Source organism: Panthera leo, chromosome F3 (genome assembly GCF_018350215.1).
Source record: "Panthera leo isolate Ple1 chromosome F3, P.leo_Ple1_pat1.1, whole genome shotgun sequence".
In the NCBI taxonomy this organism is placed as follows: domain Eukaryota; kingdom Metazoa; phylum Chordata; class Mammalia; order Carnivora; family Felidae; genus Panthera; species Panthera leo.
In genome coordinates, this window is record NC_056696.1 from 18544155 (window position 1) to 18563433 (window position 19279).

The window sequence follows — 19279 nt, forward strand, 5'->3', positions numbered from 1 at the left end:
AATTCTGTACCTAAAAAAAGTCAAATTGGATTTATCTAAAATAGTCTTAGCTATATGATTTTCATTCAGTGAAAATTCAGAATATTTTGGCCCACAAGGAGAATTTTTAAAAATGTTTATTTATTTATTTATTTTGAGAGAGAGGCAGAGAAAGAGGGAGGGAGAAACCCAAGCAAGGCCATGCTTGGTCAGTGCAGAGCCTGATGTGGGGTTTGATCCCGTGAACTGTGAGATCATGAGCTGAGCTGTTAAGTCAAGAGTTGGATGCTTAACTGACTGAACCACTCAGGCACCCCACGAGGAAAATTTTTAAGGAAAGTTTTAAGCATGTGAGCTGTAGTGGACACTGTTATTTTATATATATATATATATATATATATATATATATATATATATATATATATAAATACCTTAACATTTTTTTAAAGTTTATTTACTTATTTTGAGAGAGAGTGCTCGTGGGGGGAGGGGCAGAGAGAGGGAGAAGGAGAGACACAGAATCTTAAGCAGGCTCCACGCTGTCAGCACAGAGCCTTATGCGGAGCTCGAACTCATAAACCGTGAGATCATGACCTGAGCCAAAGTCAGATGCTTAACTGACTGAGCCACCCAGGCGGCCCAAAACTCTGTTATCTTAATCCATGATTTTTTTTTCTTGACACAAAAACTATTCATTGGACAATATCAGCTTTTCTGTAGCTCTAAACATCTATACTTCTAGAAGATCTTACAGTTTGGAAGGCTTATAAGATAGCTATCTGGAGTATGTCTTACGCGAAGAAAAGAGTTTTCTCTCTGAGCTGAATGACAGCAAAGAAATAGGCAATACCGAGCTTGTTTGTTGCCAGCGTGGTAGGAGGGACAGTCCTGAGAATGGAGGAGGGGGGCTGGGTTGTGGATGATACTACAGATTAGAAAAAAGAGGAAAACATGAAAACAAAGCAAATGGGGTAGAAGTGGGCTTGTTTCAGTGTTCGGTAAGGATACACCGTCCCATGAAATCAAGCCACAGCAGTATACTTATTAATTTTGCCACTTTTATAGAAACAGCACTTACAAAACTGGACAGCAGAGTATCTGAAGGAAAAAAGTTATCATTGCTTTTTATAAAATTATGGAGGATACTCTTTAAAAGCAACAGACAAGGTTGAATTAAGGTTGTAAGTATGGGGCGCCTGGGTGGCTCAGTCAGTTAAGTGTCCAACTTCAGCTCAGGTCACGATCTCATGGTTTGAGAGTTCGAGCCCCACGTCGGTCTCTGTGCTGACAGCTCAGAGCCTGCAGCCTGCTTAGGATTCTGTGTCTCCCTCTCTCTCTGCATCTCCCTGCTTGGGTGTGTTCTCTCTCTCTCACAAAAATAAGTAAACATTAAAAAATTTCTTTTAGGTTCCAAGTATAGATTGAGTATAGCCCCCAAATTATTGTGCTGAGTTATTACCTTTCTTGATTTCATTCAGCTTATGAAGTATTTTTTTCCAAGTTTGTGTGCCTGGTGGGTGGACGATGCGAGATGTAGCACAGCAGAGTTTACAGCGACTGGAGCTCAGGGGCTAGTTGCCAGGTGAGCAGTGAAGAGTCAGACAAAGAGAGAATCATATGTGTAATAGCCGGGGCTGCCATAGCAAAATATTGTTGACTGGATGGCTTAAACAACAGAAGTGTGTTTTCTCACAGTTCTGGAAGCTGGAAGTCCCAAGATCAAGGTTCTAGCTTGTTTGGTTTCTGGTGAGAGCTCTCCTTTTGGCTGCCTTCTTGCTATGCCCTCACATGGCCTTTCCTTAATGTGTGTGCAGGGAGGGCCGAGAGGAGGGAAAGGGGAAAGAGAAAGAGAGTTCACTAGTTCTCTGGTGACTCTTCCTGTAAGGACACTAATCCTGTTGAATCAGGGCCCCACCTTAATGACCTAACTTAACTTTAATTCCTAAGAGGCTCCCATCTCCAAATATAACCACACTAGGGGGTTTGGGCTTCAAGATATGAATTTGGCGGGGTAGTAACGTGTAGTTTATAAAATACAGTGGACGGAATGAAGCTTCCAACTGAAGCAGAGAGTAGAACAGTTTTATGACTGAGTAATAAATTGGCCTCTGAGCTTCCAGGCTAAGAAGGCAAAAAAGGGAAACATAGTAGGCTGTATGAGTTTAAGTCAGTGGATGATCTCTGTAACATCTGAGGCCTTAGTCCCTCTTATTTTGTGTTTCTGTTTGTTGAAGCAGTTATAGACACTGGGCAGTAATGGCAGGGGTAGAGAGGGATGTAGTTTAAGGGTAGAAAGAGTGTTGCACTTCATCACACTCCAGGTTTTTTTTTCTACATAGAAGGCTGATTTTAATGTTTATTTTTTGAGAGAGAGGGAGAGAGAGAAAATGAGCAGTGAGGAGCACAGAGAGGGAGACATAGAATACGAAGCAGGCTCCAGGCTCCCAGCTGTCAGCACAGAGCATGACGTGGGGCTTGAACCCATGAACTGTGAGATTATGACCTGAGCCGAAGTTGACGTTTAACCGACTGAGCCACCCAGGTGCCTCAGAAGGCTGATTTTAAACAGTGCTTTTATCCCTCGGAGCCTGGGTGGAAGATGTCACAAAGTGCAAGTTCTGGACTGGAGCTGGGTTTATTCACACTAGAATTAAATATTGGAGTCTCTGAACTCGCAGTGCCTTTGGAGGAATACAAGAAAACAAGTGGAAAGTCACAAATCCTGCAAGCAGATTATTTTAAATTTTAAAATCTTTATTTATCTTTGAGAGAAAGAGAGAGAATGGGAGACAGAGGATCCGAAGTGGGCTCTGCGCTGAGAGTGGATCCGATGTGGGGCTCGATCAAACTCAAGAGCTGTGAGATCATGGCCTGAGCTGAAGTCGGACGCTTAACTGACTGAGCCGCTCAGGTGCCCCTGGATTATTTTAAATATGAGAAGGATTTGTAAACCCTATTACTGGTTCAAGTTAATAACATACTTTTTCCAAAACTGCTAAGAATTTTATGTTAATTCCTTTGTATTCAAGTTAATTTAAAATGATTTTATCCTGAAAATTACCAATATCTATGGGATAACTGGAGGCAGCTCACTGGTCACGAACTAGAGTTGGTATTTTTATTTTAGGTTTTGTGTTGGCCAATAGGTGACCTGTGTGCCATGCAGGGGATCACAGGACCATTCGAATGATGCCTGTGTAATTCATTAATACTTAGTTCTGAAATGGTTTCAGAACTAATACTTAGTTCTGAAATGGCATTCTTCAATTCTTTGTTTTTTTATTCTAATTGTGCCGTATTATCTTTTTTAAAAATGCTTATTTATTTTTGAGAGCGAGAGTATGAGCCAAAGAGGGGCAGAGAGAAGGAGAGGGAGAATTCCCAAGGAAGCTCTGTGCTGTCAGTGCACAAGCTCATGAACTTGTGGGACTCAGGCTCATGAACTGTGAGATCATGAACTGAACTGAAATCAAGAGTTGGGTACTTAACTGACTGAACCACCCAGGCACCGCTATCTTTTTTTTATTTTTATTTTTATTAAAAAACTTCTTTTTCATGTTTGTTTATTCTGATAGAGAAAGAGAGCACAAGCAGGGGAGAGGCAGAGAGAGAGGGAGAGAGAGAATCCCAAGCAGTCTCTGCACTGCGGGGCTTGATCCCACGAACTGTGAGATCATGATCTGAGCTGAAATCAAGAGTCAGGCATTTAAGCAACTGAGCCACCCAGGTGCCCCGCCATATTATCTTTTTAAAAAATTGAAATATTGTTGACCCATAATGTGACATTTGTTTCAAGTATGTAACATAGTGATTCAACAACATCTATGTTATGCTATGCCTATCACAAGTGTAGCCACAATCTGTCACCATTACAGTGCCATTGACTGTGTTCCTTATGCTGTGCCTTTTATCCCAATGACTTACTCATTCCATAAATGAAAGCCTGTGTCTTTCACTCTATTTCATCCATTTTGCCCACCCCCCCCCCCCCCCCCCCCAAACTCTCCCCTTTGCCAAACATCAGTTTGTTCTCCGTATTTATGGATCTATTTGTGCCATCTTATCTTAAATTAGGTACAAAGACCCTTCAGGTCACATCACTAGAGATCATTTCACCTACTGTTCTGTTTGACTGCCAGTGTCTTGTCTGTCCTTCAGCAATGGTGAAGTGGATCCCTTTTCCTCAGGCAAGAGAAATCCATGTTTTGTTGCCTTTGCCAATAATGAAAATGTTGGAGAGTTGAGAGGCAAAGCTGTTGCCTCTGGTGTCTTTCACGGGAACAACGCCGAAAGAACTAGGATGTAAGATGTCTCTCTTCATCGGTGGTCACACCAATTCTTTACATGTTAGCACCTCTGATCACTATATACAGGTCACCAGGGTCAAACTTGATGCAATCAGTAATCTGTCCAGTCTCCAAATCAATCTGAATGGTTTCATTTACTTTGGTGAGGAATCAGGGGGACAGTTGGTGTGAGCATCATGGGTCACCAGATGAGGGATTTCTTTTGTGCCCACAAAGACCTTTCTTACTTCACACAACTTGTACTTGGCTTCCTAAGGTGTAATATAATGAACAGCAAAGGACCCTTGGTGTCACAGATGAGATAGGAATTCTCTTCAGTCTTGTCAATGCCCATGACATCTATTAAGCCAGTAAGGTAGGTTGTATCAGTTTGGACTTTGCCATCAACCTTATTGGACTGCTGCATGCAGATCTTCTTTATTTCCTCTCCTGTCAGAGCATACTTAAGTGTGTTCCTTGGAGAATGATGAGGAGAAGACATTCTCTCAGCTCTTGGGGCCTGGTATATGGATGAGCAACAAACACACTGGTCAAATTATTAGCATCCACTGCTTTAGAACTGCTGCACACTTGAGATGCTTCTTGGGACCAGGAGCCATGGCTGTGGTAGCCATGAAAAGAGCATTCTTCAGTTCTTAGCTTGTGTAAACTTTCTTTTAGTTCAGCTTGGTTCTTAAATCTATGTTGTTTTCTCAAAATGGTAGAAAGGGAAGAAATAATTCCTGATCATTAAGATCCTTTCAAAATGGAAAATTCAGGGGGCACCTGGGTGGCTCAGCGGTAGCATCTAACTACAGCTCAGGTCATGATCTCATAGTTCGTGAGTTTGAGCCTCGTGTGAGGCTCTGTGCTGACAGCTTGGAGCCTGGAGCCCACTTTGAATTCTGTATCTCCCTTTCTCCCTGCCCCTTCCCCGCTCACACGCTTTCTCTCTCTCAACAATAAATATCAAAAAAATTTAAAAAAAAACAAAATGGAAAATTCAAGAATTATCAATGTCTAAAGGTATAACTAGAAAAACAAATATACTATAAATGCAAACTTTTATTGCTCCATTCATCCTTTGTCCCTTCATAATGTGATCTTTTTTTTTTAAATTTTTAGTGTTTATTTATTTTTGAGATAGAGAGAGAGAGAGAGAGAGAGAGAGAGAGAGAGAGAGGGAGAGAGGGCGAGCATGAGAGGCAGAGGGGCAGAGAGAGAGGGAGACACAGAATGAGAAACAGGCTCCAGGCTCCGAGCTGTCAGCACAGAGCCCGACATCGGGCTCGAACTCACAGACTGCGAGATCATGACCTGAGCCAAAGTCAGAGGCTTAACTGACTGAGCCACCCAGGTGCCCCATAATGTGATCAATTTTTATGGAGTACCTTCTACATACTAGGATATTAAAAAAATTTTTTTTTAATTTTTTTTTTTTTTTTTTTGAGAGAGAGAGAGAGAGAGAGAATGTGGGAGGGGCAGAGAGAGATAGAGACACAGAATCTGCAGCAGGCTCCAGGCTCTGAGCTGTCAGCACAGAGCCTGATGCGGGGCTCGAACTCACGAACTGCGAGATCATGACCTGAGCCGAAGCCAGACACTCAACCTACTGAGCCACCCAGGCACCCTACATACCAGGGTATTTGTTATGCTCTGGATAAAACATGTTCCCTTGGAACTTCTCTGTGATTACAGTGCTGTGTGAGTGTGACAGCTGCCATCCTAGAGACATGCACAAGTACTACTGGAACACTTGTGGAGGTCACCTTTTCTAGATGAGAAAATTTGGGTTGGTTTCTAAAGAAGATGGCACATGGGCTGAAAGGTGAATAGGAGCAAGCCATGGAAAGGCAGGGAGTTCAGAGAGGACCTTACATGCATGGGAGCAGCTGGCTCAAAAGCAGAGAGGCACAACTGAGTGATACCTTAGCCAGTGACACGTGGTCAGGAGAATATAGAGCGAGAGTCGTGTGAGGTGAGAGAAAAGGTTAGGATAGAATGTTGCATTCCAAGCTAATTTGGCACTTTTTCCTAAAAGCTCTCCAAAATTGTGTGAAGGGTTTTAACCATGGGATTGGGGTGATCAGATCTGCTTTTTGAATGACAGGGCCAATAAGACTACGGCAAATGGATTGAGGGTGGGGTGCCCCACTGTGGTCTGGGATCAAGATAGAAATGATTGCCGTAATCCAGTCAAGAAGCGAAGAAGTCCTGTACTAGACTGTTAAATATTTCCCAAAGACATAAAAACAAATCTCTTACACAATCCTGGGCCAGATGCTTTAAACAGTTATTTAGAGAAAAGCAGATAATATCTGCTTGCAGGCAGGGCTAGTTATTTTTTTTCTTTCTTATTTAAAAAATAAAATAACCCATCAATGCAGTTTCAAACCCATATGATATGTTAGAACTCCTGAAGAAAAAACAACAGATAGCAGCCATTAAATCACCCATGCTTACCAATAGTCTACTCCCTTTTCAGGCAACTCTGTGCAGATTAATCAGAACCAAACCCATAAATTTTAATTGTAACATATGTTCTGTCATCTGCCAGTGTATTTTCAAGTCTGCGCAGGTATAACCATATGCTACGATGAACAAATGAGCTGGAAAGATCAAAGTTATTTGATCTGGTTCCATGATTTAGAATTTCCAAATCAACACGAAGAGAAAATAGCAGGCATCAAACATCCATCTATGCTCGCACCAGGTCATACACTGTAATTCTATCCAAGTACAAGTTTCCATGGTAAACAGGGCAAGACTTGCCAACACTTCACAGGTTTCCAAAAAGCAGCTATGTCCCTCTTGGGAGAACTTTGTAACTGGAAAAGAAAATCTTCACGGATGAAATCTCCAGCAAAATAAAGTCACAGACTATATTTCTGCAGCAGGCCGTTTGCCAAATGTCTCATCAACAAGTATGGGGCTGGCAGTGACCCGTCCTATGGTAGAGGTGATAAAATGCTCCCGCCAAACCTTGTTTTCATTTGCTCACAGCTTCCTAGGGGGAAAAAAAATCTTACTTTGAGTTGGAATTTTCCATGTTTCATCCCAGTCCAAAGGTGACTTTAAAAAAAAATTTTTTTTTTTTTTTTTTTAGAAAGTTGAATTAAAATCAAGTGACATTTGTAAAGTTTAGTCATTTGGGGAGCTATGTGTACACAAAGATCTCACTGGGTAACACCAAAAAATTACATTTTCCTTTTCCTTGTGACTTTTAGAAGAATAACTCTTTTTGGTTGTTTCTTTTGAAAGGTTTAACCCTAAGTTACAGGGAGAGGAGACCAACCATTTTTGCAATTTACTCAAACAGATTTTTGCCCATGAAGACCTAATAAAATAAGACTTTGCATGTTAAATCCACTAATAGTTTAACAAAAACTTAGAATGTCCCCACAGGTATTTGATAGAAAAAATATTTAAAAATAATGAGTTTAATTCAATTAAATTCAACAAATCTACAAAGTACCAGGTACTAAGTGAGTGCTCTGTGTTATAGGTATATAAAGATGATAAGGTGATTCCTGTCTTCAAGGATGTATTATTTGGTGGTGGAGATAAGAGTCACAAAAATGGCACTAATTAAAGGCAGAATACAATAAGTGTTAAAGCAGAGGTTTAAGCAAAGTGATGTGGAACCACAGAAATGGGAGAAGTTAATGTTGATGGGGTGGTGGGAATAGTTTATTCTGGGTTTTGAAGGATTGAGGGTGGTAAAGATCAGTGAGCTGGGAAGGACATTCCAGACCAGAGACTTGTGTGAACACGGCCACTGAGGTCAGAAGTGGGACTAGTCAAGGTGGCTGGAGCATTGGATATGACAGAGAAAGGAATAGAAAATACATATGGAGAATACATATGGAGAACTTGAGAAGGTAGCCTCAGAGTTTCTCAATGGGTAATCCATTGGTATTTTGGGGTGCAAGCTTCTTTGTCATCTCAGGGAGTGTCTATCCCTAGTCCCAGCCTTCTCAAAGCCAGTAGTGGTCCCTGTCATGTTGACCACTGGAAAGACCCCCCCCCCCCCCACACACAACATTTTCAAATACCCCCTGGGGGAGGCAGGATCACTTCTGTTGAGAATGGCTCTAGGGGGAATGTGGGCAACCAAGTTGGGGCAGTCTTTACTTCTGTAGGTGCTAGGGGCCTACTAAATGGTTCTGACCAGAGCGAGGGCATGATCAGACTTGGGATTCAGGACAATGATTTCTGGATATTGAATCAGAGGAGGGAAAAATTGGGAAGCAGGATAATTCAGTCTATTGCCATCGTTTAGGCAACAGTCAATGCGGACTCAAATTAGACAGTTTCATCACTTTTATGCCTGAAAACATTAATAGACATTATTATTATTATTTTTTTTTTAGCTATTCCTCTTGACTCTGAAACCCCATAGCCCTGCAATGCGAACTCTGTGTGCTGTGGCTGCTTCCCTGTGTTTTTCTTTCCCCAAATTAATATCATATGGCAAATTCAGTGTTATAAAAACAAGATTTTTAAAGGGTGATCATAACACCCTTTCTACAACATACTTTCTAATTATAGCATAAACACATGGGGTATGGAAAGCTCTATTTAAAAAACAAGACAAAAAGAATGCTGTTTCTCTGTTTCATTTTAGATAGTGTTTGGATTCCTTTACTTCTTGACTGTTTTTTTTTCCCCTTAATTTTTTTTTTTTTTAAAGAAGACTCTGTTGACAGTAGATTGAATAGTTTTGAATCCCAGATGTCAGTGCAGTGGAAACTCAAAGCGGATGGGCAGATGGAGTCTGTCAGAAGCGCGCTCGTTGCCAAAACAGAAGACAGTGCCCAAGGCAAGGGAGGCAAGGAGGTGGTGCCCCTACCCTGCTGTGTGCGGGGAATCCTCGCGACTGGCGGCGCGGGGTGGAGAGCACCAGTCTGAGCGCCGTCAGAAGGATGTCCTGACAACACAGCAGCTGTGATCGCGTCTTGTAATGTGTCCTCCTCTCCCAACTGCTGAGATGCTGCTGCCTTCTGGTTTTCTCAGGGAACTTTGGGAGGGACTCCACTGACTGAAGTTCAACCACAGATATGTTATGCTTAAATTTTCCCTAAGAAAACCCTTTTCAGGAAACTTTCAGGTGGCTTTTCATTTGAAACAAGATGGGATCTCCAGCACATTAAGCAGCCGAAAAGCTGTACCACGTCTCCGCAGAGGCCCAAAGACGAGATCACGAATTTGAATCTGATCCTCTTCATTAGTGAGACGTGCACTCTCCAGACCTCAGTTTTGTAACCTAAGGTTCCTGTTGAGGAGCTCCCAAACCGGCTTGGGCCCCTCCTCAGACTTTCTGGGGCTACAGCCCCTTGGGGTTCCCTCGTGCAAAATTGCTAATTTTACTATTCATTGAGGAATATACTGAGAACATAATGACAACAGTGTTATTGATTTTCCTGTTACTTTGTATGTTATAAAGTGTTTATATATATATTGGCTTATTAAATCCTCTGAAACTCAGAGGATTAAGGGACTTACTCAAGGGCATGGAATGGAAAATCCAGAACTCAAGTCCAGGTCTTTTGACTCCCAAGTCCATGCTGTTCCCTCTACAGTGTGCTCTTCACTGACCAGCACTTGGATCCCCTGCACTGGCAGTGAGGGGAGCCAGAACTTCTGAGCAGTAAGACCTCCCATTTCTCACCGAGGTTCTGCTGCTTTGAATCATGAGCATCGGTCGCATTGGCGGTTTCCAGCACCGTCTTTTAGGAGCCGCTGTCGATGGCACCTGCTTTTGTGGCTCATGGCCCTCAGTGACAGGGAAGGCCTGTGGGCCCAGCTCTTGGTGACCGTTCCTCTCTGTATTGTTGCATGCAGTGACTCTGTGCTGGGCATGAGAACTCCCAGCTGCTTCTGTCAACGGTTTCTGGAAGGTCCTCTGGGTCGTTCCCGAGGCTCTGGCTTCCTGGAGTGACTCCTTGGCAAGGAGACGGCACAGCATCACAACCCCAGCACCACCTCCAAGGGCACAGCTCCGTTGCTCTACAGCCCTGACTGGAGTGTCATCAAACAGGCCCCCAACGGGACTTCCAGAGCAAGACTTTGTAAGGGCGCACGGCCTGGTTCTGTGCGCTGCTTGGGTTCTGCTGGGCTGTGACACAGATCTGGGCCCGCCGAGTATCCATTGCTTCAGAGTGAGTGCCTTGACGCCTTTCTCCCTGAGGTCGCCTGTGTGGCCCATAGCATTTCTCCGCCTCTGCTCTTCCTTTCCTTATTGTGCATTCGTGTGAGACAAGTTCCAGAAGCTGCCCTAGGTGTCTCCACGTTCTCAAGCTCTCATGGTTTTCTAACCCTGGATTATGGAGAAACTCAAACATAGTCTCCATAACTACTTAGCGGTAATAATAATAAGGTAAGATTTATTTAGGGCTTACCATGTGCCCATCCCCATCCTAAGGGTTTTCTATTAACTTTTAAAATCCTCAAAGCACACCCCTGAGGAAAGCCGTATTATAAACCCATTTTACAAACAAGGGAAAGGAGGCTTGGGAGGTTGAAAAACCTGTTCAGGACATAATGAATGAGAGATCTGTCTTTTGGTGCTTTCTGAATTCCAGAAGTTTCTAGTGGATTAGAAGTCTATATAATATTCAAAAATTCGAGTGCGTATCTTTTCTCTTCTTGGAGAATGCCACATTTTCCCTGAGGGTAGGCTTATTTAAGCCTCATGCGGTCTGGGAAGAGCTAAGACTTCTGTGGCAGACTCTTCCTTTCTTGCCCAACATCCATCTATTCCTTGTTTTTTCTTGCTGAAGCATCTGGTTTTGTTCAGGTGGCTGTGTGCCCCACGGGATTGGATCTCCACTGCCCTCATTCAACCATAGCCATGCCGTTCTCCTTTGCATATTCAGTATAGGGGCAGTCTTGGATGAGCTGGGGGATCTTTGGGGAGCTTCCAGACCAGATCGTCCTCTCTGAGTGAAGATATAGTCACATGAAGAGAAAATGCTTTTGCCCTCATTCTTCCCTTCTTGCTTTGGAGAATGTTGAGTGAGGAGGTGATATTTAGGGCTCTAGAACCTTGTGGCCATGAGATTACAAGCTTGAGGATAGGAACCAATATCCTGCAGATGACAAAATGGGATAATAAAAAAAAAGTCGGGGTCTTTTTTAATGACATGGAGCCCTCAAATTAACCCCGGTTAACTAACTAACCCCGGGATCACTTCTGAATTTCTCAGGAAGTTGACAATAAACATCCTTACGCTTATGCCAATACTATATACATAATGTGAGGAAATATGTGCCAGTCCACAAATTCTCACTGCTCTGCAAAGAGATAAGAACAGAAATTTGAGAATAAGGTTTAGATACCTCTGTAGTACTTTGATAATTGTTTTAAACCAGTGACGGTAGATTTGTCTCAGTGAACAAAATATCGATTAATACAAGATGGATTGGGAATTAAAATGACAACGCTACCACTATAGATATTTTAGTTGCGAATTTAGTTGATTCTTTTTTTACTTACTATCAGCTATGAGTATTTGTAACTTACAGGCATCATAAGAAAAGAAGGTTGCGTCCACGTAACTGATACCTCTCAAATTTAAACAGATTTATTGTGTCGCACGGGGCAGACCTAGACATAGCAGGCCTTCTGCTTAGAGGCTGTTTCGGTAAGTTACATAAGATGGGTCTTTCTATCTGATCTGATTCTCCTGCTGTTGTCATGCTTTGAGGGAAGGCCAGACCACTTGGGGTAAGCAGGGTGGCCCAGACCAGTCGCTTCTTAAATGTAGCAGAAGTGTGAAGTTGGCAACATTCAGCTCAGTGCTGTCTCTCATGGTCCTTCAAGAGCCCCTTCCACTCAGTCAGCCTGCTGTTCCTCCTCTTCTCTCCCTTAGTCTTGGATTTGCTCTCAGCCTGACACCAGTTAACCTTTAGTAAGGTTTTAGCAAATAAATTTCCATAAGGCCGCTTAAGATACTGTATGTTTAGGAAAATCACTAACTCCTCTGAGGTCTCCCTTTCCTTGTTTATAACATGAAGATAATGTGACACTCCATTGTATAAATAATAATAATAACCTAACGTATACCGTGCCCTTACTGTGTGCTTAGTACAACTTGACATTGTCCGTAGGTATTACCACAATTACTTCTCTTAACGTTACGATGTACATGTTACAGTTTTATCTCTGCATGTTACAGTTTTATCTCTGTCATGTGAATGAGGAGACCGACAGGGTTACCCAGCTAGTAAAAGAGGCAGGATTTGATCTGGGACGTGACTACGGGAGCCCTTCTGGTTGACCGTCATGCTGGTGCTCCTCATTGTAAATGTAAGAAACCATCAATATTATGTGATGGAAAAACTCTGCATCAAAAACTTGCTTATTTAGTCATTTGTCTCTCCTAACCACCTTTTCATATCATTGTGTGCTAACATGGTTAAATGTGTAGCAATGAGCCATTTCCGAGCACACACACACACACACACACACACACGTACACACAAAAGTGAATCAGCTGGAACATCTGGTTTCTGGTTGGTTTTCCTGTTCAGGAGTTTCCTAAAAGTAAACTTAATTATAGTGTTAATATTAGTAGATTAGAACATGTGACTAGCTTGGAGTATATTGCCAATTGGACCAGCCCTTTTCAGGTGGATCACTCAGCAGCCAGAGGCAGTGGAAAGATGTACTTCATTCCTTGGTAATCAGCTTGTTTGATAGGAGGCAGGACCAAGTCCAGGAAACAGACAAGACCAGAGTAAGAAGAGTTGGTCTCCAGGGCTGGCTCCCTTAACCACCTGGCCAAGTGATGTTGCACAAGTCACTTAACCCTTCCAAGTGCCTGCTTTCTTTGTGCAGAGGCTCAAATGAAAGAATAAAGGAATTGTTGAATCACTGGGTTGTATACCTGAAACTAATTTAACATCATATGTTCATTAACTGGAATTAAAAAAATTAAAAATAGGGATAGAGGCACAAATTGCTTATAAGCAAGAAGCATCAAGCTTTGTGAACATAATTTTTGTATTTTGTATTTATATGAGTGCCTAACCTCTGACATTGACACTCGTATATTTTGAAGAAATAGCATGCTTTAGGGGCACCTGGGTGGCTCAGTTGGTTACACGTCCAACTTTGACTCAGGTCATGATCTCATGGTTTGTGAGTTCGAGCCCCCCGTCGGGCTCTGTGCTGATAGCTCACAGCCTGGAGCCTGCTTCAGATTCTGTGTGTGTGTCTCTCTCTCTGCCCCTCCCCTGCTTGTACTCTGTCTCTCTCTTTCTCACAAACAAAATAAACATTAAAAAATTAAAAAAAAAAAAGTAGCACGCTTCAGTGAAAATTCTGCTGTCTCCGGGACAAGCAGACCCAGTCCTCGTTCTGGTCTTACTCCATCTCCAGCCCTGCTGCAGCGGTGTTTTCTTACATGGAAGATGAAAAATGTGTGTGGCAGGAGGGTTTCTATATGCTCTCTGGCCATTTGATCGTGAAAAACATATTTGATCCTGTGCCATTTGATCATCAAAAACACTGAGAAGGGCGCCTGGGTGGCTCAGTCGGTTAAGCGTCTGACTTTGGCTCAGGTCATGATCACGCGGTTCATGTCAAGCCCTGTGTAAGGCTCTGTGCTCACAGCTCAGACCTAACGCCTGCTTCATATTCTGTGTCTCCTTCTCCCCCTCCCCCACTCATGCTCTGTCCCTCCCTCTCTCTCAAAGATAAATAAACATTAAAAAAAACACCACTGGGATATCTTCTTCAAGTATTTTTTTTAATGGATTTCTACCGTTGCACTTCCACATAGAGGAAGCTCCTCTCCGATAGACACCAGACACTGTCCTTGAAACACAAAAGCAGACTGCACAGCCAGGGATCAAAAGGGTATCACACGGACACGGCTCAGGTGTTGTCTGCCAAGGTTAAGAGCTAGTGTGCACGTTCCAAGAGCTGCCAGGTACCTCCCTGGAGTGGACACTGCACGAGCACAGTGTTGTGAAGGTGTTTTCAACTCCCAGGATGCAAGGAAGGTTGGCAACGTCAGCCCCACTTGGAGTACCAGACCTACAAAGTTAGTCATGGCGAGTGAGGAGGCTGAGGCTCGGGAAGGACACGTAAATTGTTGGATGTTGCACAGATGATTCACAGTAAGCAGGGCTGGAACCTAGCTCACCTACTTCCCGGGTTAGGGTTCTTGCTCTTATCCCATGCAGCCTTATCGACAAAGATGACCGTATTAAAATTATCCTGAGGAATAGTTCAGAGAAAACATCACAAAACACCTAAGGAACACAAAGCCTCTGAACTAGATGATTGATGTATATTTCACTCATCTCCTAGAAGACACATACTTGGGCAATTCCTTTTTTTAACCAACATATAGCATGCATACATAATTCAACTGCATTCCCTACATCATTCCTGAGAGTTGCATATAATTGCAAAGATAATATTGCCATACCAAGCTGATGCAACATTATATTTGAGAGATTTCTCTTTCTGATGGTCTGTTTCACAGGCGTCTAAGGAAATTCTTAGAAGTCTTTTGTTTTGTGTGGCACATAGTGTAAACACTCGCCCCGGGTCAACCAGAAGGAAATAATACATGGTGGTGAGAAACCAATGGTGAGGGGAACAGCATGCTTAGACATAGCAAGACCTGGGGGTCACAGTGTGCTATTAGCCAAGTAGGAGTCTACACTAGTTTATTATAAAAAAACAAATATTATACTTGGACATTGCAGATGGAGTAAACTGTATTTCGCCAGGATTATAGCAATTTTCCTTTTATTCTCAGTGTTTGTCAGTCCTCTTAATTTAGCACCGAGTCTATTTTTGTTCTGCTCTTCAAGTCAATTGGATAAATGGCCAAGGGACAGTAGAAAAGAAGCAGCTCAGTGATTAAAGTATAAAGAAGAAAACCTTTCAATCATGTGATAGATTATTATAGAGGATGTTATTAGCCGCTAGAAGAGGAGGGAAGGTCAGCTTATATATCCGAAAGAATATCTGATTAGAAAATTGATTGAGAATTAGATGGCACATTAATAGCTAACACGTACTGGGTACTTACTTTGTGTCAGGCACTGTGCTAAGTGCTGTTCATGAACAATCCTATTTCATCCTCATAAAAGCCGAGATGGTAGTACTTTTATTATTTGCAGTTAATAGATGAGGAAACAGCCCGAGAGATGTTTAGTAACCTCTCTGAGGTAACTAAGCTAGAAAGAAGGTGGGAAGACACTATTTGTCACCCACCCAATAGCTCTTCTCTCCTTTATTTTGCAGAGAGAACCCCAATATTTTTCACCAGTGGGGAGTTACAGTGTTCGTCAGGGGTGATTTTTAGTTGGTCTAGTTCAGTCATGATGATGTACTTCCCCTTGCCAACTAATTGGTTCAGGCATGAGAATGAAAGACAGTTTTGGCCAATGAAACAAGAGAGGATGTCCACTGTGGGGCGTCTGGAAAGCTTATTGTTGTTTGGAAAAGGAAACTTTGTACTCTCCCTGCCTCTGGGTGCTCTGGTTTGAGGCTGCGATACGTGAGGCAAGCAAACATGAAGGGAGAAAACCAAAGAGCAGACGTGACATGAAAATGGTGGAGTGGAGAGATGGAGAGACCCTGCTGAATCAATGAATCCAAACACCATCCTGCTTAGGGCTTATGAGACATAATAAATATTCTTTTTTAAAAAGGATATTTATTTGGTTTTTAAAAGTGTATTTATTTATTTTGAGAGAGCAAGTGAGCAGGTGTGGGGCAGAGAGAGAGGGAGAGAGAGCCCCAGGCAGGTTCTGCACTGTGAGCACAGAGCCCGACACAGGGCTTGAACTTATGACCTGAGCCATAATCAAGAGTTGAACAGGCACCCTCATAATAAATATTCCTATCCCATAAGCCACTTTTGGTTGGTTTTTAGCTACTTGTTGCTAAATGCATCCTCACTGATAAAGTGAATACAGTAGGATTTAAAGCCATCCCCACTTACACACATTTTTTTTTCAATATAGTCCAGTAGTATGAATGTATTTTCTCTTCCTTATGATTTTCTTAATAGCATTTTCTTTTCTTTACCTTATTTTATTTAAGAATACAGTATGTAGTACATATAACATAAAAATATGTGTTAATCAACTGTTTATGTTATTGGTGAGGCTGCTAGTCAACGGTAGGCTATTAAGTAGTTAAGTTTTTGGGAAATCAAAAGTTAGACATGGATTTTTCTACTGCACAGGGGCCAGTAACCTAACCTTGCTGTTGTTCAAGGGCCAACTGTATATGAATACTGTTCAGACTCCTATCTCATGGTATCTTGCTGGGGTTAGATTGAATTGTGGTGTTTCCAAGCCTAGGCTGGGCTGGGTGGGATTTACCCTGGGTCAGAAATACTCATTAAAGTATAGTCCATGAATGTCCATGGGTCCTTGGGTCCCTTTCAGGATCTCCATAAGGTCAAAACTATTCTCATAATAATATTAGTATTTTCCTTTTTTACATTCTCATTATTTTATGAGGGAATAGTGTAATTTTCCATTATTATATGAAATGTTGTATCACAAAAACTTTAAAGCAGAAGTAGATACGAGAATCCACCTGTCTTGTGTTAAGTGAGATACTAAAAATTTTGCAAATATATTAAACAGTGCTACTTTTTTAAAACTATTTTTTGTTTTTGTTTTGGAAAATGTAGTTTTTTCATAACAAGTATGCTATTTATGTTAACGTGATGAGTTTACTGCTGTTGTTTTAAAATAAATGAATAGTTTAAAAAATTATCAGTTTTAAGTTCTAATATGGAAAGCATCAATAGTTAAAACCCATAAAAAACTTCCCTGGTATCCTCAATAATTTTTAAGAATGTAAAAGGGCCCCAAGACCAAAAAGCTTGAGGTCGTCTGCTTAATGCTAATAGAGAAAAGAGTTGTGAGAGATAGATCTTAACATGAAGAGAAATGGACATTGAGAACCAGGCTGAAACTTTCAGCTGAAACCAGCTGAAACAGCTACTTCTCAAATTGAGGGAGTAGCTAAAGAAGCTAAAAGGCAGGGGTGCCTGGGTGGCTCAGTCGGTTGGGCGTCCGACTTCAGCCCAGGTCATGATCTCGCAGTCTATGAGTTCAAGCCCTGCATCGGGCTCTATGCTGACAGCTCGGAGCCTGGAACCTGCTTCAGATTCTGTGTCTCCCTCTCTCTCTGCCCCTCCCCTGCTCATGCTCTGTCTCTCTCTCTCTGTCAAAAATAAGTAAACATTAAAAAAAAAAAAAAAAAAGAAGCTAAAAGGCAGCACTAAGGAAACCAGGGGGAAATGGGAGGTTCTTTTTTTTTTTTTATTTTTTTCTTTTTTTAATTAAAAAAAAATTTTTTTTTTCAATATATGAAGTTTATTGTCAAATTGGTTTCCATACAACACCCAGTGCTCATCCCAAAAGGTGCCCTCCTCAATACCCATCACCCACCCTCCCCTCCCTCCCACCCCCCATCAACCCTCAGTTTGTTCTCAGTTTCTTATGCTTTGGCTCTCTTCCACTCTAACCTCTTTTTTTTTTCCCTTCCCCTCCCCCATGGGTTTCTGTTAAGTTTCTCAGGATCCACATAAGAGTGAATCCATATAGTATCTGTCTTTCTCTGTATGGCTTATTTCACTTAGCATAACACTCTCCAGTTCCATCCATGTTGCTACAAAGGGCCATATTTCATTCCTTCTCATTGCCACGTAATACTCCATTGTGTATGTAAACCACAATTTCTTTATCCATTCATCAGTTGATGGACATTTAGGCTCTTTCCATAATTTGGCTATTGTTGAGAGTGCTGCTATAAATATTGGGGTACAAGTGCCCCTATGCATCAGCACTCCTGTATCCCTTGGGTAAATTCCTAGCAGTGCTATTGTTGGGTTATAGGGTAGGTCTATTTTTAATTTTTGGAGGAACCTCCATACTGTTTTCCAGAGAGGCTGCACCAGTTTGCATTCCCACCAACAGTGCAAGAGGGTTCCCGTTTCTCCACCTCCTCGCCAGCATCTATAGTCTCCTGATTTGTTCATTTCGGCCACTCTGACTGGTGTGAGGTGATATCTGAGTGCAGTTTTGATTTGTATTTCCCTGATGAGGAGCGACGTTGAGCATCTTTTCATGTGCCTGTTGGCCATCTGGATGTCTTCTTTAGAGAAGTGTCTATACATGTGTTCTGCCAGAAATGGGAGGTTCTAAGTTGGTTCATGGAAGGGGTGGTAGAGATGTGGAAGGATGGATGCAGGAGGTTTTTCAATGGAAGCTTACAGTGTCTTGTCATATGAGGGGGCCATGTAGGCCCTTAAGCATGTTGACATAGACCTTCAGAGCCTATTGAATTCAAGTGATACTGACATACAATTATTTGATGAAGGAAATACTTGAGTCCAGGAAGAATTAAGTAAAGAGATCAAGAGATTCCTAGATCCACTAAGTCTAAAGTCCTGGGATGGTGGCAGGGGTAGTCATGGAGACAGGAGCATCAAATTCCTAAAGGAAATTCTAGATTCTTCCTCGGAGGAAACATGCATTCTTTCCCTGGACTCTAATGAGACCTTCCTTTTTTCCTTAGTGGTTACTGAAAATAAAAATGAACAAACCAGGACCTTGGAAAAAATATGACCAAAGGGACTATGGTTGCCAATCGGCCTTGAAATTTCACAGAAAGGGCCCTTTTAGGCAAATGCTTCTTTAGCCTAAGGACTCAGCTGAGTTGCCTGAAACACACTTCAGTGTCCAATCTGTTTTTGGAAATAAACCCACTGGCAGACTGATGATTACATGATTATGCAGATATACAAACCCCAGAAACTCTCTGGATGGAAGGAATGCCTGAGTCCAGCAGGGGATGGGCACTGCAGGTCCGGAGAAAGTCGAGGAAACAACAGGTGCTTGTGGTTGGCGCCTATGGTCTGCTGCAGACAGTCCCATAAACATTTATGAGGTTGGCCCATGCTGGGGCAGAGCCCACAGTCAGGGCAGGTGCCGAGAACAGGGAAATCCCAGAGCAGCCGAAA